Genomic DNA, 26058 nt, shown 5'->3' with positions numbered 1-26058 from the left:
GTACTAAGTTTGGTGATGATATCTCATTTCGTTCAAAAGTTATAGCTCCAATTAGCATTTAGCTTCAATTAGCATCGAACATTGTTGTGTACTGTTTCGAGTGAGAATAAAAATGTCAACTTTTTTTTGATAATTATTGATATTCAGTGTCCAGAGAACATTTGAGAACTGGTTTGGTTTAGATTGAGTGTAAAACCTAGGACTAGTTCGCAAAAGTAGGTTTCGGACAAATCGCGATGTAGCGGGAAAACGGTGCGTCGTAGAGCAAAAATTTCTGCTATACACTTTTGTTCAGGTTAACCCAAGGATTCAAAAAATGTAAAGTTTTTGAGTCTACGACAAACGGTGAACGTATAGCAGCCAAAAATGTCCAAAAAGTGTTTTTTTGGCGCCATAGCGCCACCTATGGTCTGATTTGGCTGATCTTTGGCCAGAACGTAGTGTACCGGGGTACTACCATCTGGCCAAGTTTTAGCTCTCTCGGCCTTACGGTTTGGTCTGGGCAATAGTGACTTCGGCAGAATAATAATAATAATAATAATAATAATAATAAATATAGCTGCAAGCAGCAATTAACGGGGGTCAAGCAGTTTAGCAGGGTAAGGTCATATAGCAGTTATGACGCCTGTAAGTAGTTTATTTGACAATGAAATATACGATTAGAGTGTTAGAGTTTATAGATTGAGCTAACAAACGTTTGATTAAACACTCCAGAAATGCAACTTCAGTTTTTACATATTGACAAATTTCTTAAGAACATTTCGAGTGACCGCTTTTATGTCAAAGTGACCAGTATAAGCAGCCCTATGATATAATGTGTAGATCGAGTCATGGCACCTTAGACAAAGACACGACATGTCAAATTTTAAGTTAATCAGATAAATGGTTACTCAGATACAGTGATTTTACAATGTATAGCGCCATCATGTGGCCATTGTCTACGAGTTTTATGCTATGACCTTAGACTGACCTCTTGCATATGTGTAACAAGTTTGGTGAAGATATTTTAATTCCTTCATGAGTTATGGCTATTTTAGCTCTTCTTAATAAAAATGACAAAAGAGCAGTGAATAAGCTATTAGTGATCTCCTACTGCCATCTAGTGGCCATGGTGTAATTTATTTATGTGATTACAGCCATTTAGGTGTGCATAAACATATCCCTTCTATAATTGAGCATGTTCTAACTATATAAAATGAAAAATTTGTATTTTATTAAAATAATTAAAAATCTACAGAGTAAAGTTTGACACGCTTTGACTAAATTTGAACTTAAATGCAATAACTGTGTTCATGCCATGTCAGTTTGGGATTCAGAATGCATTACATAACATTACATTACATTCTTTGCTATAGAGCAGTAAAATAAACATCAAGTGGTCTGTTACTGCCATCTAGAAGCCACAGTTGTAATTTTCTTTACATATGTTTTAAAACAAGGTGTTTAATCATAGAACCAGTTTTACCTATTAGAATTATTATGAAGAGGTTAACTGGGAGCAAATTAGATGTTTAATGCATAACAGTGTTTACATCAGGTCAAAATATGATTCAGAATGATCCTAAATGCAATTTCCCTGACTTTAAACTCAAAAAATATAAAACAACAAAGGTATGCAAATGTTTTGAACAATAAATAAGTGGTCTTGTTGTGACATCTAGTGGTTAGAAATGGTAGGTGACAGTTAAAAGTCTGTGCTATAGTGGTTAAAATGTTAGAATATTGAAAATATGTGTTTTTGAGACCTTTAAACATCCAAGATGGACAAAAAAATAACTTATAAATCATTTCAGTGATAAGTGTGTAAATGAAGCACATTTACTTAATTTCTAAGCCATTTTAGCATGTTTTTAGAACCATTTCCACTATTATAGCGCCACCTATTGCCCAATCTCCACAAAATTTTGCATGTTTATTCACATTGATATGCCACATCAGCTCACCAATTTTTGTGATGTTTTGGGTTTTCCTTATTGGTTTACAGGCATGTAGGTCCGTGTAGACACGCCCCTTTTGTTAATGAGCCTGTTACAGCTATCTAAAATAGAAAGTTCAACTTTTTTTTGATAATTATTGATCTACTCAGTCCAGAGGTTCATACAACACTGGTTTCGTTGCGATCGAGTTAAAAACCAGGGACTAGTTCGCAAAAGTAGGTTTTGTTTATATTGATGGTTTTTTAATGAACTGTGTGAGTGACAGCAGTGGTTTTAGTCTCAAACTGTTCAGTATGAGCAGACCTATCATATGATATATAGAATTAGTGTATTTGTGAAATAGTGTGTAAATGAAGCACATTTACTTTATTTTTAAGCTATTTAGCAATATTTAAAGACTATTTTTGCTATTATAGCGCCACCTATGATTTGATCTTCACAAAATTTTGCAAGTTTCATCTCGTTGATATGCCACATGTGCTCACCAATTTCTGTGATGTTTTAGGCTTTCCCTATTGGTTTACAGGCATGTAGGTTCGTGTAGACACGCCCCTTTTGTAAATGAGCCTGTTACAGCCAGCCAAAGTGAAAAGTTCAACTTTTTTTTGATAATTATTGATCTACACAGTCCAGAGATTCCAACAACACTGGTTTCGTCGCGTTTGAGTGAAAAACCAGGGACTAGTTCGCAAAAGTAGGTTTTTCCTATATTGATGAATATTTAACGAACGGTGTAAGTGACAGCAGTGGTTTGAGTGTCAAACTGTTCGGTATGAGCAGGCCTATCATACGATATGTATTTTGTGTTGTTGCGCAAAAGGTTGTGTGATACACAACTCATTACACATTAAAAATACGTAAAATCACCCCCTAGTGGCCGATTTCTTTCAAAATTCTTACAGACCTCTAGGACCGTAAGTCGAACATGCCCAGCGAGTTTCGTTTTGATCACTCATCGTTAACCTTGTTAAATGGCTGCTCAATTTTAATTAGCCAATGGCTGCCATGTTTTTTGAGATATGCCAATGTCCTTATAGTATGTTATGACAACTTGGTCAAAGACACTGCATGCCAAATTTCAAGCTGATTGGACTAGTGGCTGTAAGGTTAGAGTAATTTTTATGTTTTTTTAGCTTTATAGCGCCACCATGTGGCCAAAGTCTGCGGGTTTTGCAGTGTCACCTCAAATTGAGCTTATGCATGTGTGTATCAAGTTTGGTGATGATATCTCATTTCGTTCAAAAGTTATAGCTCCAATTAGCATTTAGCTTCAATTAGCATTGAACATTGTTGTGTACTGTTTCGAGTGAGAATAAAAATGTCAACTTTTTTTTGATAATTATTGATATTCAGTGTCCAGAGAACATTTGAAAGCTGGTTTGGTTCAGATTGAGTGAAAAACCTAGGACTAGTTCGTAAAAGTAGGTTTCGGACAAATGGCGATGTAGCGTGAAAACGGTGCGTCGTAGAGCAAAAAGTTCTGTTATACACTTTTGTTCGGGCTAACCCAAGGATTCAAAAAATGTTAAGTTTTTGAGTCTACAACAAACGGTGAACGAACAGCGGTCAAAAATGTCCAAAATATTGGTTTTTGGCGCCATAGCGCCACCTATGGTCCGATTTGGCTGATCTTTGGTGAGGATGTAGTGTACCGGAGTACTACAATCTGGCCAAGTTTCAGCTCTCTCGGCCTTACGGTTTGGTCTGGGCAATAGTGATTTCGGCAGAATAATAATAATAATAATAAAAATTTAACAAATACAATAGGGTTTCAGCGCTACGCGCTTGACCCCCTAATAATAATAAAAATCTTAACAAAAACAATAGGGTTTCAGCGCTTCGCGCTTGACCCCCTAATAAAAATCTTAACAAAAACAATAGGGTTTCAGCGCTTCGCGCTTGACCCCCTAATAATAATAAAAATCTTAACAAAAACAATAGGGTTTCAGCGCTTCGCGCTTGACCCCCTAACTAGTTTACAAATTAAATGATGTGTAATGAAATGAAGTGACACATATTCAAAAGTATTGCACACATGAAGAAAGGGAAGTGTAGAAAGGCAGTGAAAGCCCAGACAGCAGCTGAAATCTCTCAGAAAATATCCAGCAACCCTCGTCCCTTCGTCATTGTAAATTAACCCAGTACTGGGTTGTGGCTGGAAGGGCATATGCTGCATAAAACATATGCTGGATAAGTTGGCGGTTCATTATGCTGTGGCAATCCCTGATTAATAAAGGGACTAAGACAAAAAAAGAGCTGCAGACTGAGTGCTGTAGGTACAATAAAAACAGCAGTGCTGATATTTAATTTCAATGGCATAAGTGTGTAAATAAAGAATAAAATTAATATCTAATGAGTGTCTCAAAAACAAAAAAGTTGACTGAATTAATAACTTTTCAAAAGCTGTTGTTAATTAAAATGTCACTTTAGAACAAGTTTTCGAATGATTTAATTACATCATTTCATTGCATACAATTAGCATTCGCTGCAGGCGGAGTAATACACCTGGGTGAAAAGGCTGGATGTGCTGATATACCCAGAATATCACACGACTATCAGCGGATCAGATTTGAAAACCAGAATGGCTGTGTGTGTGTGTGTGCACATACAAGTTTTTTTTTTTTTTTTTTTTTTGACAATGTACAGTTTAAATCAGAATTTTTAGCCCCCCTTTGATTTTTTTTTTCTTTTTTAAATATTTCCCAAATGATGTTTAACAGAGCAAGGAAATTTTCATAGTATGTCTGATAATATTTTTTCTTCTGAAGAAAGTCTTCTTTGTTTTATTTCAACTAGAATAAAAGCAGTTTAAAAAAAAAAAATAAGGTCAAAATTATTAGCCACTTCATATTTTTTTGATAGTCTACTGAACTAACCATCGTTAAACAATAACTTGCCTAATTACCCTAACCTGTTTAGTTAACCTAATTAAACTTGTTTAGCCTTTAAATTTCACTTTAAGCTGTATATAAGTGTCTTGTAAAATATCTAGTCAAATCTTATTTACTGTCATCATGGCAAAGATAAAATAAATCAGTTATTAGAAATGAGCTATTAAAACTATTATGTTTAGAAATGTGTTGACTAAATCTGTGGACTAATAATTCTGAGTTCAACTGTATTCTGACTACTTTTGCATTTATTTTACTTTTACTTGTTCATAATATGGATGTTCACGTTAGCATCATCACAAAATCCATAGGGTGCTATATCTGTTATAATAAGAATATTACACAGCAAGAAGGTCGCTGGTTCGAGCCTCGGCTGGGTCAGTTGGCATTTCTGTGTGGAGTTTGCATGTTCTCCCCATGTTCGTGTGGGTTTCCTCCGGGTGCTCTGGTTTCCCACACAGTCTACAGACATGTGGATAAGGTAAATTGGGTAAGCTAGATTGTCTTTAGTGTATGTGTCAATGAGAGTATATGGGTGTTTCCAAGTGATGGGTGGCAGCTTGAAGGGCATTCGCTGCGTAAAACATGTGCTGGATAAGTTGCCGGTTCATTTCGCTGTGGTGACCCCTGATTAATAAAGAGACTAAACTGAAAAGAAAATTAATGAATAATAAAATTATGAAAAAATATATTATTATTATTTTTAAAAATACCATTTTAAATGACAAAACTTGAGACCTACATTTAAAAATTCATACTTGTTTCACTTCTTTGAAGTCACAACAATATATTTCTATATGAAAATATGGTCAACATTTACCATGTTCGAATGTTTTGATCATCAGCAGCATAACTGTTGGTAGCTACAGTAAAAGGGAAGCTTTTGTCAAGTCACTGTTATTCCTGTAACAATTAACACAGTACAGATTGTGTCAAAGCAGCTCAAAACAAACTGTAGAATCAGTTATCAGTAACAGTGTGAAATGAGTTTTAACAATACTGTCAATATTCAAAACTAAACAGTAAGACAGAGAATATTAAAGAGGAACATTTAAAGAGAAAATAGGGGGGAAATTAATGTACAATCATTAAATTTATACATATATATTACATATATATTTTACTATATGTGATATTTTAATTATCTGCAATATAATAATGCACATTAGATTGCATTAATATGTCCTTTTTTAACTCAAACTAGTATGCTATATATTATTCAAATATTTATTTGCGATCATTCCTTTTCAGAGTAAAATTGTATTAAAAAGAGGCCACGAGCCTAATTACATACATAAATAATGATTATTCCTTAGCAAGTGTGAATCGATCGAACTCAACCAGCAGAAATAGCAGATCAATGCAATAACCTCCCCACGGGTAAATAAAAAACACAGGCACGAGATAGCGGACGGCCTGATGAAATACAAAAATATACGCAGATATTGAAAGGAAATTGGAAATCAAGCACTCGGCAGCAATGGGGGAACATTACTGTGACAGCTGATAGTGCTGCTGATAGGACAGTTTGGTGGGCTCAGTTTTTCAGTCCCTTGCCGATTCTGCCTCATGCTTTATTTTATATATATATATATTTTATTTTTTCCCCCTCTCTCCTGTGCACTGCTTTCACTAATCACAAGCCCCAGGACATCTCGGGGCCTAGTGGACTATGTCTGCAGCCCTACACACACGCACTGATAGGACAAAATTGGATCCAGTGTGAATGCAAAGAAGCTTATCATCCAACATTTCCAGGCTCTGCTCCCTCCTAGAGCATATGTCAACATCATTTATTAGATGTGGCACGGGACTAAATAATGTATGATCACAAAACGAAAGGAGGAGGAAGAGAGAAAAAAAAATGAATCTCACCCAGCAGGTGGGTGGAATAATATTTGGAGAGAATATGAAAATTATTAATAGAAGCCCTCGAGGGAGAATTATTTGTTAACATTATCCGGTAAGTCATTGGGGGTGCTTCAAATCTATGATTAATCATATAGAACATTTTCAATAATAACGATATTAAGGAGTGAAGGCTTTCTATTTACTGCTGGGTCTAAACAAAGTAGACCCTCGTTTAGCGAATAAGTGGCTTGATTCTGACGGTGATTCATGCACGTTCCTCAGGCTCATTTTCTGTCTGGATAGAGCTCAAATGCGTGGTTTTTATGCCGCTTTTGTTTTTGGGAAATTGAATAATCCATAAGAAATGTGTATTTACATCTTAAATGCATTTGCATTTTAACAGAATGCATAAAACATGATGCATGCAACTGCATTACACACTAATTTTAATGAAAATGTGGACGTAACAAGGACGATTTGGTGTGGCATAATGCACACATGAACCTCCAGCTCAACGTAGGCCTGCATGCTTGCATCTTTCTGTAAAAAAAACACTTTTAAATATTTCTGATGTCAGTTTTTTTAGTTTGTTTGTACAGATTTTAATCATAGTATATAAAGTCTGTTTTTTCACAATTATTTTTTTTCCTGCTCTGAGTCATTCATTGTTTAATATCCCACATCTTACACTAATTTTAATAATTATATGGATGTAAGGATGCATTATGCACATACTGTATGCAGCTCTGGATTTGGCTTGCATGCTTGTATTGCTCACCATTTTGAAGAAAACGTCAGAGGGGGGCAGTTTTTTTTTTTTTTTTTCACGAACCTGTCATTTTTAATATTTTAGACTTTTTGGATTTCCATTAAGTAAATACAACATCTAGAATACACTTGTAAGTGCTTCATTTGTCACATTTTATTTCAGTGTGCTTCTACAGATAACAATACATAAAGGTTGTTACTCTCAAAATGATTATTTTTCAGTAACAAATCTTACTTATAGGCTCACACGGCATCTGCGAGTGCGGAATTCCGCCGATTTTAGCCCATCATTAATTCTTTTTATTTACTTGTGTAAATGTGTGCAAATCTATATTTGCTAAATTTTTTATTATTCACAGTAATATTATTGACTAATATGAAAATGTTCATCTGATTTATGTACAATGCAGTTTGTACAGTAATATTTTTCGTCGTTTACAAGAGATATTATATGAGAGACTTGCTTTGTTTACCAAATAAAGTGAATCTAATTGGATTTGCATTTTTAAACATTAAATTAAAGTTAAAAAGATATTATTTTTTATTTCACATATTAAGGTTTTAGTTATGATACTCCCAAAATAATTCCGCAGATTTTTACCAAAATTCTCAGCAGAAATAGCAAAAAATTTTCACACATTCCGCTTGGCCCTACTTATAACTTAAACACTTTTATTTATCTGTATTCCCTAATCATACAGTACTTTTACATTAATATGTACGTAAGGACGAGGGTGACAGTGGTTCAGTGGTTAGCACTGCCACCTCACAGCAAGAAGATCACAGAGTCCCCGCTGGGTCAGCTGGTATTTCTGTGTGGAGTTTGCATGTTCCCCCCGTGTTGGCGTGAGTATCCTCCGGGTGCTCTGGTTTCCCCCACAGTCCAAAAGACATGCGCTATAGGTAAAATAACTAAATTAAATTGGCTGTAGTGTATGTGTGTGCAGGTGAGAGTGTATGGGTGTTTCCCAGTAATGTGTTGCAGCCGAAATGGCATCCACTGTGGAAACATATGCTGGATGAGTTGGCACTTCATTCCGCTATGGTGACCCCTTATGAAAAATGGACTAAGCTGAAGAAAAACGAATGAATGAATACAGACGTCAATGACAATGAGTACATAAAGTAGTACATAAAGTAAGTGTTCTCAAAATGAGTTTTTTTCCTTCATAGAGCCATAGATCTTTAAACTTTTTTTTTTTTTTTACACAGGAATATGTTTAATATCCCTCATCATGCACTAATTTTAATAATAATAATATGGATGTAAGGATACATAATGCACATATACATCTTGTGGACTGGAATTTTGTTTGTTTTTCAGTCTAATGTAAAAAAAACATGTAGAATACAATTTTAAGTATTTCTTTTAAGTGTTAACTTTTTTTTCAGTGTGCTTCTACAGATTTAAATTAAAGGCCATAAAGGCTCTTTGAGTGTTAATTCTTACTTATACTTATGAGCAATTCCAGCGTTATGGATGTGACATTTGCAGTAAACTTTCACATAGAAAGTATATGTTCACATTATATTGAAATATCTGTTTATATTTTTCAGAACAACTGACCACAGAGTTAAGGGACCAGAAAAATAATAAACTGTAAAAATGTTTTGTACTTTAAATGAGGAAAATTAACGTGCTTTATAGACGTGACGAAAAAAAAAAGTAGAGTTTGCAGTATACAACCTACTTCGTAGAAATTCTGTGAATTAAACTGCACAACCCAAAAGAAACAATGCTAATCAAAAGAATAAGAGGGAGTTATCCAGCTCCATATGAAAGTGAGCCTGCAAGCTTGTTCCCTCTTTTGCAAGACACTAGAGATTTTGGACTTTTCAGATTGTTTTATTTTTCAGTCTAATATAAAGAATAAAAAACAAATACACTTTTAAAAAGGATAGTTCACTCAAAAAAAAAAAAAAATCATTGACTTCCATATTTGTTTACCTTACTGTGCATGTCAATGGTTAAAGATTTCCATCATTCATCAGATTATCTTCTTTTTTTTTTTTACCTGATTTCAAAGGGAAACGTAACTATTTTCCATTTTGTCAATTTAGTGGCAAATTCATGATTTTTAAAAGGAAGCGTGGCACAAGTTTAAAGAGGAGTTGTCACCAATGTGTCTGAAATCTAAAACCGAGGAAGAAGACCTTGTTCATATTGTTTCCGGCTTTGCAGGGACATTCAAAGGTTTTGGGCCTTGATTGAACAATAAATTAGTGGTATTTTATCAATTAATATTGTTTGTGACCCCCAGGCATTTGCTCTTTGTGATATTCGATGGAATTTAGATGAAAAAAAAAAAACTTTGCAAGTTCCTGACATTTTGTGCAAGAAAATATGTTCTCCTGAACTGGATAACAGACAAAACTCCAACAAAGTCTTTATGGCAACAGGTAATACTTGAATATGTACCACTAGACTACTTAACTTGTATCTTACATGGCAAAATTTTTTTTATTTTATGAGAGGTGGGATCCATTTTTGTTACATATGGGTTTAAACATAACCTGAATAATCATCAGAGGGTTGATTTAACAAGGTCAGGTTTTGTGAAGGCTTGCGATGCATGAATATGCAATATCTCTAATTTTATTAATGCTCTTTTTTGTCCTTTCCCCTCATGTTCTGTTCACTTGTTTGTTATTGTATCTGTATTGCTTAAAAGATGAATAAATAAATTATATTAAAAAAAGAAAATGCCAAAAAAAAAAGTGTGGCACCCATCCCCACCCCTTAACCCCAATCGTTAGTTTGAGGATGAATAAATTGTAATAATATGTACAAATGAGATAGTACGAATTCATATGAATGAGCTTCTAAATCAAAAAGTTATGAATTGACATGAGATAGCAGAGTTGCTTTATTGTGTTCAACTGAAGAAAGAAAAACTTTAAAACTTGAGTGTTAGTAAATAGTAAACTATCATTTTACGTTTTACTTTTATCACAATATTTAACACAATTTTCTATTTGAATATTTAAACACATATTTTTACATATATTTTTTCCTTAGCATTTAGCAAAAATAAAAAAAAAATAAATAAAAATTTAGCAATTTTGGAAACTCTTCTATCTACCAAACTGTACAGTTTTAATCATGTCTGTATTCTGAAAGGTTAGGCTAATTCTTAATTTTATATTCAATGAAAATATAGATGTAACAAGGACACTTAATGCACATTTGCAGCTCCACCTGAATGAGGGCCTAGCTGAATGCTTGTATTGCTCCCCATTGATATGGCCTCTAGCTTACAAACAACAGCTGAGTCTGCGTTATACATTAATGTATGGAGCTCCAGCTGAGGGTGTGAGGTGTTTGTGTGTGTGTGTGTGTGTGTGTGTGTGTGTGTGTGTGTGTGTGTGTGTGTGTGTGTGTGTGTGATATAACGCTCAGTTCACTGGGGAAACACTTCTGCACAACACAAACACACAGGCAGAGCATTTTACAGGGCATGCACTTGCTGAGGAGATAAACAGCACTATCAAAGAGCTAAAAAATAAAATAACATCTTCACACTTAGATCTTCAACACTTTTGTAGTGCAGCGTATTCATAGTTACAGTAGTCATATATGTTATTAATTATACTAACGGGATTATATGGACAGTGGTTAGTCTTTGATTGATTGGTCGAGCAGTATTTTAAGTGTTGATATTACAGTACACAATAGCCCCTTTCACACAATCAGAGCAAAGGTCTGTATGTGTGAACAGGCTCTTTTTGAAAATATCGGTTTTCTGGCAATTTGTTCTGGCAATTTTCCGGCAAGAGAAGTTGTAACATTACTGGTAATTTGCCGGAATGCTGCCCTGTTTTAACGCTGGAGGAAAGTTGCCAGAAGAGATGATTAGAACGCGCTAACGTGAGACGTCTACACCAGCCAATCAGAACATCCAGCCCTGTTTATGAAAATAAAAGCCTTTGAATATGTTTCCAGACACATTTAGCTGTTAGATGTTAGTCGAATAACATTTCTATGTTCTTTCTTAAAGCCAACTGTGTAAAACATATTGATAAAATGCTCATGATAAACCACTGATTGTTTACCTTCAAGCTCTGCTTTAGTTGCTTGATACGTGTGCACACAAAGCAGTCGGTGAGTGCCAGCACACACATATTATGTACATCTCGACAAGCGAAAGTGTTACTCAATATTTTTTCATGTTGTTCACAATGCTTATCAACCACAGAATTTTTAATTTCGTCAAATGTGTAAACATTTAGCTACAGTTCACGCTTCTGCCTTTGAATATTACTGGAACCAAGCAGGTGCATGAATGCTAAAGCTTTAATTAAAAGTAAAACCAATAACAAAAGTCTGTCTGACCCCTTCTGTGTTTACAAATACAAGCGCAGCCATTTAGAGGTCATTTCTGGTTAATGATGTCAGAATTTACCGATATTTTGAAATGGAAGTGTAAATGAACTTCTCCGGAAAAATTCCGGAACATCCTTGTGTCAACAGCGCTTTTTTAGATTTACCAGTAAAGTCGTTGCTGTAATTTTCTGGATATTTACCAGTATCACTGTGTGAAAGGTTCTTTTTCTAGCTTGCTTTTTAAAACTGGTTGGGTTAAAGGAAGTGGGTGATCTCTGGTCAATCGGTGCTCTGGTGGATTCTCAAAAATAAAAAAATGTAAAAAAATAAAAATAATAAAAAATAGCTCCTGGAACCTATTTCACAATCTCCATAAATCTATATAGGGGTACATTTTCAGAATGAACCTGGGTTGGGTTTAGGGGTTGGCTTTGGGGTCACATGACTGACATAAGAATTTGTACGAATTAGCTACTTTTTTTGCCCATACAGTATGTAATAAAGTTTCTTGTGGGATCAGGGTGGTTTAACATACAGTATGACAACACCAGACAAACAAACAAACATTTTTTTTTTTTAAACTAATACTAATACAATCTCAAGAAAATTACTAAATAACTCATGCATCGTAGCTCGACTAACTCTTCAAATGCCAGTGATACATTTATAAAGTTTTAAATAAGCACTCAGCTGGGTTAAAAATCGTCTTAAAATTTGAATTTATTAAAAAAATTAACCCTGCAGATGAATTTGTTCAGATTTTATCTAAATATTTTTACAAACTATGCTTCCTTAAATTTTATGATGGATGCGGTGTAAAATAATGGTCAATAGTTTATAGAAATTTACCGTGAAATAACACGCAAAATTACAGAAATTTACCATAAAATACAGCCATTAAATTACAGAAATTTACTCATTTGAAGAGTTATTATTTAACTATTTTTACTTTGCTAAACCTTTTTTTAAAAGACTCATCTGCCTAAATAGCCTCTAATGATATGATATGCAAGCATGAGATTGATTGATTGATTGATTGATTGATTGATTGATTGATTAGTTTTTATGTATAGTTAGTTGTTTTAAGCCATTTTCTTTGTTTATCTTTTACTGAGTTGTTTTGAAATGTCTTAAAAAGTAATTCTGATGCTCTCTAAACTACTTTGGCATACTATTATTAGAATGTCTGAATATATATATATTTACAACAAGGCAAAAAACTTATGTTAAAGATGATATAAAGTGCAGCAACAGTCCCAAGTCTCCCCTACAAACAGTCTGAAGTAGAGACTTCAAACTGTCATCCCAAGCTCACATATTCAATGCTACCCATAAGTATCTTTATAGCTAGATGAGCAGTTCCTCCAAAATTCACTCCAGAGATGCAGTGTAATTGACTCCACATCTAACAGTATGGAACAAATCCTACTAGCCGGGGCTAGTCCACAAATTGCATTAAAAACACTCAATTGGCCTGGGATTGAAGTGAGCCACGTGTCTTTCCTGATCCCATTAAACACGGAGCTACTAAACTTGCTGACGCACAGGAAAAGCATGCAGACCCAAACCTGTTAGTATGTAAAGAAATTAAGGAGTTCAAGAAAACAGTATATAAAATGAGCTTCTCTACAGTAACAAATAGAGTCGAACTGTCAAATCATCACAGCAGACTACAACACTTTACAGTGCTCGGGATGACATGTAAACAGGTTTTGACATGGGTCCTCTTTAATGTGTAAGACATGATGCAGAAAATGAGTGGAGGGGGAGCGTGTGCACAACCGAACCTGTCAACAGCCGCTACCTGCTTTAAATCTGTAACCCCCGTTTCAGGCAATCTGTGGGAACCAGGCCTGCGGAGTCTAATCCTGTATTTATCCACACCCCCCTCTTCTGTATCACACTTTCAATTCCACTTGCTGCCTCCTTTGTGCGATTTTCATTTGATCTTGACTTTAAAAATTCACAATCTATTCAAGGTTTTTTAGTTGGTTTCACGCCGCGGCCGTGAAGCTCTATTTATGTAGCAGATTTTTTATTTTTTTTGTGTGGAATTGCAAATCAAGGAGTGTGTGATTTGGGGAAATGCTAGTGTGATGTTTCCGTGCACTCACCTTTTATGAGCCGGTAGATTTAAAATGTTAACACAGGACTTTAAGCGGGCTGATCGGGGCTGTATTAGTCAGTAACTGGTTATGTGATGATGCTTGTTGTGCATGGTTATCTATGGGTATAGCTTGTGTAGCTAGATGCGTCTCGGCTCTGATTAATGGCTCAGGTGATGTCTAGACAGCTTGCCAGACATCAATGAGCGGCCGTATTAATATTGAGTGACAGAGTGAGTGATGGGGACAGAGTTGTCCTCAGTTAGTAATTAGCACTCTCAAAGGGAGAAATCCCTCCCTGTGTTAAATATTCCCACCTCCGACCGTTCCCACCACAGGGGCTTCATGATAAATCCAACATGTTCACAAGCCAAAAACTTGACTATAAAAGTTTTTATTTATTTATTTATTTATTTATTTATTTAGGTTAAGGGCTACTTCAATATTAATATAAAAGACTGATCCACTTAACATTTTTACAAGGCATTGACATACTTTTCATAATATATTATGCTTAATAGACTTAATTTAGCAAAAACAGAACAAAACAAAACTGAAACCATCAATAGTGTGTGAATATCAATGCATTAGTTAAGAACCAAATTCAAATGTTTTATTTTAAAACACAGCGATCAAATCTAGACTAGTAACTGCTGATAGCTCATCACTGGTCTCTCACAGACATCACTAGTCTAACACAGGACATCACTGGGTCTCACACACTATGTTTTCTTTAGTTTGTCCCACATTTCACTGTGTTTCAACCATAACTTTGTCACCAGGGATTTTTTAGAGATTTTCAATCAGGTTTATATCAGGACTCTAGGCGGTCATTTCATTATTTCAATGTGCTCAGCCAGGGGAACTGCTTGTCCTGTTTTGCTGTGTGACGGAGGTCATTATGCTGCAAACATCAATACAATGTACATGCTGATGTAGATCCTGCTCTGTTCAGTGCTGAACTGGTGAGCAATTCCAAAAGATATCTTGAGGAAACCTAAAAAACTGTAACCATTGGCTTTGATAGAGGAAAAAACTAGGGTTGGGCATCTAAGCTATAATGCCGATCCGATACGCATCTCGATACAAAGAATACGATCCGATATATTAGCGATACATTTGTGACATATTGCGATGCAACACGATACGATTCACACCCATATCACGATACGATGCGATATTTCAGCACTAACTAATTAGATCAAGTTTATGAGATTATGTGAAAGAGGATGCTGTGCCATTGAATGAGTTTGATTATTTATTAACCAAGCAAAACCAAGACTTTTTTTTACAAACTGGCTCTTCTCTCAGAGCCAGAGTGTCAGTTTACAGTAGAGGGCCATTTTAGAACATATAGCACATATTATTTAAGTATTTTCAAGATAAACAGAATGTATAAGTGCAATATCTATTAAAAAAATATGTATATATTTGCACTCTTTTAACATAAAGGTTTAGCATTGCACAACAAGAATTGTGATTTAACTTTTCAACTATGAAAACAAGTTTTACAAAGATATATTTTGCCACTGATTATTCAAAACTTAAGGTCGTGAACTAGCAGTGTTATGCTGCTTTGAAACATCACTGTCACTGTTAACAACAGGCTAATAAAAATATAACAAACCAGCAATCTTCTTGCTGTGAGGTGGTCAAACTACCCACTGTGCCACCGTGACACCCATTATTTTTATCATTATTATTATTAATATTATTATTATTATAATTCAATAAAAATTAACAGGAGGAGGTGTTTAAAACCTTCGTTCTCCGTGACACTAGGCTGAATATCTTTGCAGATGAACAATGCAATAGCATTCGTTATTGGCGTAGAGCGCACAAAACTGTTGCGCACGGAAAAAAAACTTGCAATGCTTTTCTCACCACTTTTGGAACTGGTTGAAGCAGTGCGAAAGCCGGGGATGCAGAAACACTGGAAGATGCTTTCACAACAACACCGTGGCGCCCCTTCAAGTGAGATTTCAGATTAGTCGTACTGCCCGCGTATTTTACAGATGCGCGGCACATTTTGCAAATTGCATCTGTCCTGTCATGTCGTCCATCCTTAAATGGATGTTTGTTTTGCTTCTCGCGCTTTCTGAGGGCGCTCCACTAGCTTCATCCGCACACCTGATACACTGAGTTGTAGTGTGTGCACATCCGCAAATCCGTTGCTAAGGCTTACTTTATGTAGGTCGATTAAATTATGCGCCAAAAACAGGTTGACAACACTTGTTAATAAATAAAAAATACATTCTATATTAAAAATATAAGCTGTATCTCGGAAAAATCGATGCATCTCGCAAAAACCGATGCATCTCGATTTGCTTCCAAAATTTTATTCATCCTCTGCTGCTCAACCGATGCACTCGCATCGTGCACGCGCATGACCGCGTATCGATACATATCGGTTAATCTTCCCATCCCTAGAAAAAACAAATGCAATGGAAGTCAGTGGTTACAGGTTTCCAGCTTTCCTCAGAATATCTTCGCTGTTGTTCAACAATGATTTGGAACCACTTGAGAGTGATAAAATTGTGATTTGATTTGGCTTTTTGTGGGGGTGAACTATCCCAACACCAATAATTATGAGTGTTCTATAATTTTGATGAGTGCTCTTTTCTAATTTCTTATTTACAGGTTTTATACTATACTTAAAAACTTCTTTACTCCTGACAAGCAGTGACCTTGAAATTTAAGACATTGTAATTTGTTCTCTAGTGGCATGGTGGCTTAGTGGTTCACCTCAACAGCAAGAAGTTCGCTGGTTGGAGTCCCAGCTGGGCTAGGAGGCTTTCCAGTGTGGAGTTTGAATCTGTCGCATGAAAAACATAAACCAGAGTAATTGGTGATTCATTCCACTGTGGCAACCCCTAATAAATCAGGGACGAAGCTGAAGAAAAGTGAAAAGTTGTTCACTAATTTTGATCTCCACAATATAATGAAAGCGATGAGTTCTTCTTGGAGCACCATAGAAGCTTTGCTATATGTTTTTGCTAGCACAAGAGCCAAAAGTACAATTCATGGCCAGTGTCTTGTTTGAACATATCAATCAGCCATACATTACTAGTCTCTCACATGACAACACTAGCCATTCACATACATCACTAGTCTCAGAGCCATCACTAGTCTCTCACAGGTTTTACTAGTCTTACACACTGCTCTGCTGTGATCTTAATCTGTTTTTCTTCAATCTCTTCACACATCATTGTGTTTCAGCCATAACTTTGTCACCAGAGATTTTTCATAGATTTTCACTCAGGTTTATATCAGGACTTTAATGTAAACAGCTTTAAGTTTAAATCAGGGATTCTCAACTGGTGGGCCGTGGCCCACTAGTGGGCCTTAGCGATCATGCAGATGGGCCGCAAGACAGCTTAAAATTAACTCTCAATATTGTACTATAATTTTATTATTTAATTAATATGCTGTATTAAAACTATTAAAGTAATGCATTTTCTCCTTTTCTCTGAGTGATTACTTCAAACTCATCGCAAAAACAGCCTCATGATCGTGTCTGCCACTATATAAGTCTGTTCATTCACAAACTATGTGTGAAGTGAAAGTCTCTCTTTGTCCATTTTTGTGTGAGTGTTTTATAACAGACGCGAACACATAGGAGGATCTAGTGAGGCTCAATGGTGTTTCTGCCATAGAATGTGAAATAACCTTGCATATGAGCTTCAGACGCGCACTGGTGGACCTGATCACTGTCCCTTTCAGCGATCTCCCAATAATACCAACTCAACTGCCATCAGATTGATGGGTTTCAACAAATTTAGGGTGTTTTACTCTATTTTACATTTGTCTGTATTTTTTGAATAGTAGATATTTACCAGTATGTATTCAGTCAGTCCAGTTTAAAGCAGAAGCTGGTCTTTTGAAATCTCCTAATTGACCTGTGGCTCTCTTTGAATCTGTGTATGTTTTTTTTTTTTTAAACTAAATAAAATTGTGTGTGTGTCTGTGTGTGTGTGTGTGTGTGTGTGTATTTAAATCAAATATTTTTTTTATAAAATGCTGATAATAGAAAATTATAGAAGCCACAACAAATGTATGAATATATATATATATATATATATATATATATATATATATATATATATATATATATATATATATATATATATATGTGTGTGTGTGTGTGTGTGTGTGTGTGTGTGTGTGTGTGTGTGTGTGTGTGTGTGTGTTAATAAATAAGGGTTTAAATGAGCATTTAATACACACATTTTAAAGAAAATGTCAGACAAGTGGACCAGCAAAAATTGATTGGAGAAAGAAGTGCGCCACGAAGTGAAAAAGGTTTAGAACCCCTGCACTAAATTAACTGTAGTGTATGAGTGTGTGTGAATGAGAGAGCAGGTGGGTGTTTCCCAGCTATTGAGGATCACATGTTAAGGTACTCTCAGTGCTGGTTTGTGGCTGGAAGGCTACCTGTCACATAAAAAAAACATATGCCAGAGTAATTAGCGGTTCATTCCAATGTGGTGACCCTGATAAATCAGGGACTAAGCTGAAGGAAAATGAAAAGTTGTTCACTAATTTCTTTCCGCAAAATAATAATAGCGATAAATTCTTGGAGCACCGTAGAAGCATTGCTATATAATGTTTTTGATAGCACCTGAACCAAGAGCACAATAAATGGCCAGTGTCTTGTTTGAACATATCAATCAGCCATCTCAAAGTGCGGCCAATGGGAATATGAAAAGCTTGTGAGGTGGTTAGACAACACTCGTCTGGTTTGAGCGTGTGGCCCCTGTGCGGTTCAATGAGCCGAACAACAAGGAAACTAAATAACCTTTCTCATAACAAATAGATTTGTGAAATGTCAGGATGCATTTCACCGCAGTGCCAGAGACACTTGTGCCGAGAGAGCTGAATGTGAAACTAGAGAAACGGCACAAATGAGCCAGGCAATGTTTTCTACACAAGCCCTGTGTCTACAAGCAGGAATTAATGGATCTGCTCTAATAATATACTCTTTACTCAAGCTTTAGTGAGTAATATGAAAAGCTTGCCACCGAGATGCTGAGACACCACTCGCTTGGTTTGAAAACATCAAGTATATATTTTCTTTATTTGCCAAATGCTCAAAAGAGAATCTTATCGTGAGAAGGCAAACAAGTTTGTCAATATTATCTACGCAAGAGAAAGAAATTGCATACGCGTGAGCCAAAGACGACACAGAAACCGTGCCATCCAGCCTTTAAAACAGCCTCTTTACACCACACAGACCAAACCAACGGGAAGCAAACAATTTGCATGTCTTAGACAATGCACACATAAACACACAAATTATGTTGTTCTGGAACAGCTCATCTGTCATAATTCCTTTAAGTGGCTGAGGGAGAGTAAGCCGGTTTGAATGGCGAGGAAGTATATTTTGGCTTGCTGGGTAATACCCTTGAGTAATATATGCAAAAGAATTCTGTATTCCTCAAGAGCTTCGCCGTCTCTGCAAACAAACACTGAATTTCTCATATGGACTATAATGAAATATAATTCCAAAGAGCATAACGCAGCCTCTTCATTTTAAATAGAGACTCATATGTCTTTAATAACTCGGGAAGAGGCATATGGAGAAGAAACAAGGGATCAATCTCGAAATGTCACAGAGAAATAAATTCGGAAATTTGGAACAGCCCTGCAGCGAGACGCATGGCCGCAACAACGGCAATGAATATATTGAGCGCTCTGCATCCAAACAAAGCATATATGTACATGGCTGGTGTCTGGAAAACACGGCTGGATAATAAGAAAGCCGAGTGGCTCAGCAAACACCACACATCGCCCGTGTCACTTTTACTCAGGCATCCCGGGCCACCCGTGCTGATGCTGACACCTCAGTGTTGACATTTGTGTTGATATTGTCATTGAAGAGAACAGCAGTCACTGGATTTGCACTGGCTTTTTCCTTTTTCCTCCCAAGGATTATCATGACCATTTCAATGGCTTTTTTAAGGCTGTGTCTACATTAATCCGGATACGTTGGAAAATACGTTTCAAGCTCTATAGCATTTTCAAGCCTTTTCCACAAGTTTCCCAACCACACCAAGACTGTGATAGACTGCAAAAAGGCGGACAATATGCCTCCACTTCTTTCAACTATAGAGAAGTACAACAACAAAAAAATTCTGCTACCATCTTTTGGTTTTGAAAATCAAGTCTGGTGGTATTGATTATGAGTAGAAACCCCAATGGTACACAATCATAAAAAAAGCCTTGTTTTTATGTTATCAAAAAGTAGAGAAAGTAACATTTACAGCAGTGGTTCCCAACCTGGGGTCCGCGCCCCCCTAAGGGGGGCGCCAGAGTTCACAAGGGGGGCGCGGGAGAGGATAAGTGTTGAGGTAGAAAAAGGCATAAAAATGCTCCACTATTACATAGGGCTGTACAATTAATCCAAAATCCGATTTCGATTTCAAACGATTATAAAAAAGCATTAATCAAGATAAACGATTATATGCATCATATACCGCCCCCTTTCCAGTTGTACACGTGTTGTGAAAGACCGCGTGCTTATGTGTGTGTGCAACACGCACACACAGTCAGAAGCATGCGGCCGGTCAGCATTCGCACACTGAGACGAGCAGAGGAGCGCAGACATCTAAAGTCATCTTAACGTGAGCGCTTTAATGGTCAAATAGGTGTCAAAACGCGGTGTTTAGTGATTATTTATATTAACCCTCATTTGTGTAATAAACAAACGAGTTGAGGTTTAAAAGACGTGAAAGAGAAACCATTAAAGAGACAGGGCAAAATATTCCTGCTGCCGCCTGTTTTTATTATCATTAATCAAACATGCAAGAAAATGTTTCTCTGCTCTTGACTGAAGGATTTTTGTAGCTAAAGTGTTTTTCTTACAGTGAAGATGCTTAAAGCACAGTTTGTTTTATATTTTTATTCTATTGTATTTATTTCTTTTTCCTTTGCAGGGTGGAAAATAACTGTATATATACACTTGAAGTCAGAATTATTAGCCCTCCTGAATATTAGCAACCCTTTTCCTGCCCAATTTTTGTTTAATGGAAAGAAGTATTTTATTTTTATTTTTTACTTATTTCTGAACATAATAGTTTTGATATCTCATTTCTAATTACTGATTTATTTTATCTTTGCTATGATGACAGCACATAATATTTTACTAGATGTTTTTTCAAAATACAAGCATTCAAATTAAAGTGCAATTCAAAGGCTTAATTAGAGTAATTAGGCAAGTCATTGTATAACAGTAGTTTCTTCTGCAGACAATCAAAAATATTTATTGCTTAAGGGTGCTAATAATATTGATCTTAAAATAGGTTTCAAAATATTTAAACCTGCTTTTATTCTAGCTAAAATAAAACAAATAAGCCTAGAAGAAAAAAAAATAATAGAGGAAATACTGTTAAAATCCTTGTTCTGTTAAACATAATTTGGAAAATATTTAGAAAATAAAAAATTCTCAGGAGCGCTAATAATTTTGACTTTAACTGATAATCGTTTTGAATAATTGTGATTACAATTATGACCAAAGTAATTGTGATTATGATTTTTCCCAAAATCAGCCCTACTATTATATATGTATTTTTAAGTACCAAAAAAAATCTAAATCAAAACATATGCTTAAAATTCCAACGTAATAGTAAAAATAATTAAAATAAATAACTTTAAATAATTTTTTACATTTTGCTCCTTTGCGCAATCTGCTTGTCCAACTTCTCGTAAAGGCAAAATCAAAACAAAAATGGCAGAGAAACGTCAATGCAATGATTCTTCAGAGGCGAAGAAAAAGATTAGACAGTATGACAAAGCCTATCTAAATACACATAAACACACACGTACAGTACATATATATATATATATATATATATATATATATATATATATATATATATATATATATATATATATACGGTACATATATGTGTGCTTGCGTGTGTATTTAGATGTTGGGGGGGCTCCAATGTTTGTATATGTTCATGGGGGGGGAGTTAACCAACTGTGACAACTCCTTGTGGTCGTTTTCTGTTAGGGTGTGGATGTCTGTGTTTATGTGTGTCTGTTTGCATGAGTCTGTGCGTTTACAGGTCCACCTAAATGCGCCAAGATTGGAAACATCGGTGTATGTTTGGTTATAAACAGCGAGTCTATCTTGGACGAGGTGGCTGCAGTCGGAGTCTTATGATCGCCTATTTTGTGCGAGTCGGGCCATGGTTTAAATAGAGCTAACAACATTTTGTTTAGAGAAATGAGTTATATTTTTCCACCGCAAATGAACTCGTCATCTCTTTATTTGTGATGACTGGTTTAAGGTCACAACTAGGCATGGGCTGGTAAAATATTTTGACGATATGATGACCTTGGATAAAAATATCACGGTTTAGCGGTATTGTAATTACTGCTCTAAAATATCTTCTTTTTAAATGTCTGGGTAAAAAACAACAACTTTTTTACCCTTTGAATACAATATGTTTTATTTTTGACAAACATTAGAATATTTTGGAACAGTAAACATGTCAGGCTGACTTATTAAAAAGAATCATTGGCTTCTGCTACCTTCATCAGTTTCAAAAACAGTGAAATACTGTTGTTCTAAAAAACATAAATAAAACATCTTTTTTAATCATACCTCAGGAACGGTATAACAGAAAATTTTGGGCGGTTTTAAAACCTTAACTTCTCAAAACCACGATATACCTTGAAAACGGTTATCGTCCCATGCCTAGTCACAACACCAACACAGTGTAAGTAAAAATCACATGGATGGCCAATACTGTAAACGTTTGTTTAACGGTCCAATAAGGCGGCACAAAGTTTGTCACAAATATTTGTGCCACAAAGGTGGCATATTTAGATTTCCCTACAACACAAAAACTGGACTAAACACAAGTATCCAAAAAGCTCAGCTTTTGCAGGACAAATCAATTTCTTGGGGAATTTTTGCACAGCACCATTTTCAAGAACTTTTACGATGTTTGTCTGTTTATATACAAGAGTATCATTTTAGAAGCCTGAAAACACAAACTTTCCAAATTAAAAACTACTGTACAAAAAACGTATTTGTCCATTTTGTATTGGTCTACAGGCATATACAAATGTCTGATTATAGAACGTCTGATTATAGAACTCATTCATTCATTTTCTTTATCGGCATAGTCCCTTTATTAATCAGGGACCACCACAGACACCAACTTATCCAACATATGTTTTACGCAGCAGATGCCCTTCCAGCTGCAACCCTACACTGGGAAACAGCTGTGCACATTCTTTCACATACATACACTACGGCCAATTAAGCTTATTCAATTCACCTATAGCGCATGTCTTTGGACTGTGGAGGAAACCAGAGCGATATTGAGAAGAACATGCAAACTCCACACAGAAATGCCAACTGATCCAGCTGGAGCTTGAACCAGCGATCTTCTTGCTGTGGAGCAATGATGCTACCCACTGTGCCACCGTGACGCCCGATTATAGAACTGCATGTGAATAATGTTGATTTAAAAAATTATTTCTCCAAACTAATGACCAGACATGAATCATTTAGTGTTTTAGTCATTTTTGTTGATCTGTATGAATAAGCCAGTGTGTTTAAAAGAAGGCTACCCTATGTCTAAAACAAGGCTAATTTTGGGCTGTCAGTGAAAATCTAATAGGCATTAAACTGAGGTCCTGACTCTATGTGTATGTTCAAAATTTGCCCACTGGCATCTGTCCATCATGGCCTCCTAACCATACCCAAGTCATAATTTGCTTCATCATGCCGTCTCCTCTCCACCAATCAGCTAGTGTGTAATGTGCAGTCTGGTGCAATTTGGCTGCCGTCATGTCATCCAGGTGGATGCTGCACACTGGTGGAGGATGAGGAGATTCCCCCCAAAAATGTGTAAAGCACATTGATTGTCCAAAAGAGCGCAATATAAATGTAAATTATTATTATTATTATTATTACTATTATTATTATTATTATTATTATTTAATAATTCATTCATTTTCTTTTTAGCTTAGTCCCTTTATTAATCAGGGTTCGCCACAGTGGAATGAGCTGCAAACTTAACCAGCATATGTTTTTCACAGCGGATGCCCTTCCAGCCACATCCCAACACAGGGAAACACCCACACTCATACACTACGGCAAATTTAGTTTATTCAATTTACCTATATATTATTATTTTAAAAAAATAGCCCAATACTAGACTATTCTGTCTAATCGGTGTATTAATGACAAGTCTAGTTTTGGGCTATCTTTAGACATCTATTAGACATCTATTAAACACAAAATTGGTTGGTGGAGGGACTGTTTTGAAAACATTGTTGTCTTAGAGCAAAACAAGAAACACAACAACAACAACAACAACAATAATAATAAATAGTACATTGTTGTCGTGTACTTTAAATGTATTTTCAGCATGAATGAAAGAGCAAAACAGAAAAGGGAAAAATGTGTTTTCAAATGTGTCTGGATTAGTGTAGACGTAGCCTGCTGTAAAATGATCTGTCATTGATTGACAGCTCATGATGCTGGTTTTCAATGTTTCCAAATACAGTCATTGTGCAACCGCAACCGCACAAATGCTGTTAAAACTGAGTGACCTTATCAAAGACTTTGGAGTCATTCAGTTCACTGACGCAACACAATATAAACACTTAATGAGACACACGAAACACACGCTTATGAATATTAGGACCTCAGTGTGTGACAGTACTTTTAATATTAGCAGGATTTCTAAATTACACAATTTCCATAAAATGTTCTTGATGGGATAAAGCTTTAACCTGCTTTATAATAAAGCCTGGCTAGTAAGGTTAACACTGAAGAGCTTTGTGCCATTAAAATTATGCAGAGAAACATTAGTTTGCGCATGAATCCCTTTTAATGGATTAGAGGGTGTGCTCGTAAATAGACTTCACGATAAAGAGGTGTCTGCCACAGTAACATGCTGAAAATAGAGGATAAATGCTAAACTTTACACACGTTTCAGTGAAGAAACTTTTCACACAGTCATCGCACAGCAAAAAAATAATAATAATAATTAATCAGTAGAGTAATCTCGAGAAGCAAAATTGCATAACATATTAAAGAGATAGTTAATCCGTGAATGAAAATTTTGCATCAGCATTTACTCACACTCAATGTCGCCCAAACAGAAATGATGGTCTTTTTTTTTCTGTGGAAAAGACAAAGAGATTTAGTGATGGCTATTAACTTCCATGCAAATTACACTGAATCAGGACTTAAATAAGCACCATAGGAATTGTTATTTGTTAATATAGAGATTGTGTATGGTGGCAAAGGGAGCTTAAACACATTGCAAGTTAACAAAATATTTGCAAAAAAAATAAAATAAAATAAAAAATAACAAACTGAGAGAATATCCTAATCAGTTTGACAACAAGTGCACATGCCAAATCTGACAACACATGCAAAAAGCACAACCACAAAATGATGAACATGGCTGTTTCCTGTTTAGAATCATGGGTATTGTTGTAGATCTACATACAAAAAAAAAAAAAAAAAAACATGTCCTGATCTTATTACTTGTTGTTTGCATATTTTATTCAACGGACCAAGGGCCTGTTTCAGTAAGGACGTTCAACCAACTCGGATTTTAAATGTGAACTCTGAGTTGATTTACAGAGAAATTTAAAAACAGAGTTTTTAGTTTCAGAAAAGCTGATCTGAGTTAGGTCAGTCAACTTTGGTAGGCCAACTCAAAGTTAAGCGTGCACACCACAACTATAAAAAAGCATTATCAATGGAGCACAGATATTACGAGTCACCATGGCAACATCTGAAAAAAGAAATCAGCATTTCAGTCTCCAGCTGAACTTGATGTGCTCATGCAAAGTTATAGCAAATATGAGCATATATTTAAAAATGCAGCACTGCTGCATCAGTGAAACAGACAGTTAGCGTGGGAAAAGTTCATGTGTAAATTTACATTTAAAGTATTTAAATATTTAAGTATAATAAAATTATTTATGTAATGTGTGACGTTTATAGACTTTTCATTAAAAAAGTGGTCATAACTTTGAAGTTATTTCAGATGTAATTGCATTAAATTACATTAAACAAGAATGCATTTAAACTTAACTTAATGTTCAGTGGAAATATTTAATTTAAGGTTCCCACTTTTACACATGTTGATCAGTTTAAGATCTAAAATTGAGTTTGTAATAGATTTAAAAGTGCACTTGTT

General features: G+C 35.5%; 2 long non-coding RNA genes across 5 annotated transcripts in view; both read right to left on the bottom strand.

The window, feature by feature from the left end:
• Window positions 1-9205, bottom strand: part of LOC147845993 (uncharacterized) — a 30414-nt gene extending 21209 nt beyond the window's left edge. Inside the window, exon 1 of the long non-coding RNA XR_015480167.1 lies at window positions 8851-9205. This is a non-coding gene — a long non-coding RNA (uncharacterized LOC147845993). The remainder of the gene's footprint in view (window positions 1-8850) is intronic.
• Window positions 1-26058, bottom strand: part of LOC147845992 (uncharacterized) — a 174883-nt gene that overhangs the window by 104122 nt on the left and 44703 nt on the right. For 2 of the 4 annotated variants that reach the window (XR_015481095.1, XR_015481097.1), the window contains exon 3: window positions 24987-25026. The exons of the other annotated variants lie outside the window; for them this stretch is intronic. This is a non-coding gene — a long non-coding RNA (uncharacterized LOC147845992). The remainder of the gene's footprint in view (window positions 1-24986; window positions 25027-26058) is intronic. 4 annotated transcript variants of the gene reach the window in all.

The sequence above is a fragment of the Danio rerio genome, chromosome 3 (genome assembly GCF_052040795.2).
Source record: "Danio rerio strain M-AB ecotype USA chromosome 3, GRCz13ab, whole genome shotgun sequence".
In the NCBI taxonomy this organism is placed as follows: domain Eukaryota; kingdom Metazoa; phylum Chordata; class Actinopteri; order Cypriniformes; family Danionidae; genus Danio; species Danio rerio.
The sequence above is the reverse complement of the archived record's forward strand: the minus strand, read 5'-3'. Positions and strand labels throughout refer to the sequence as shown.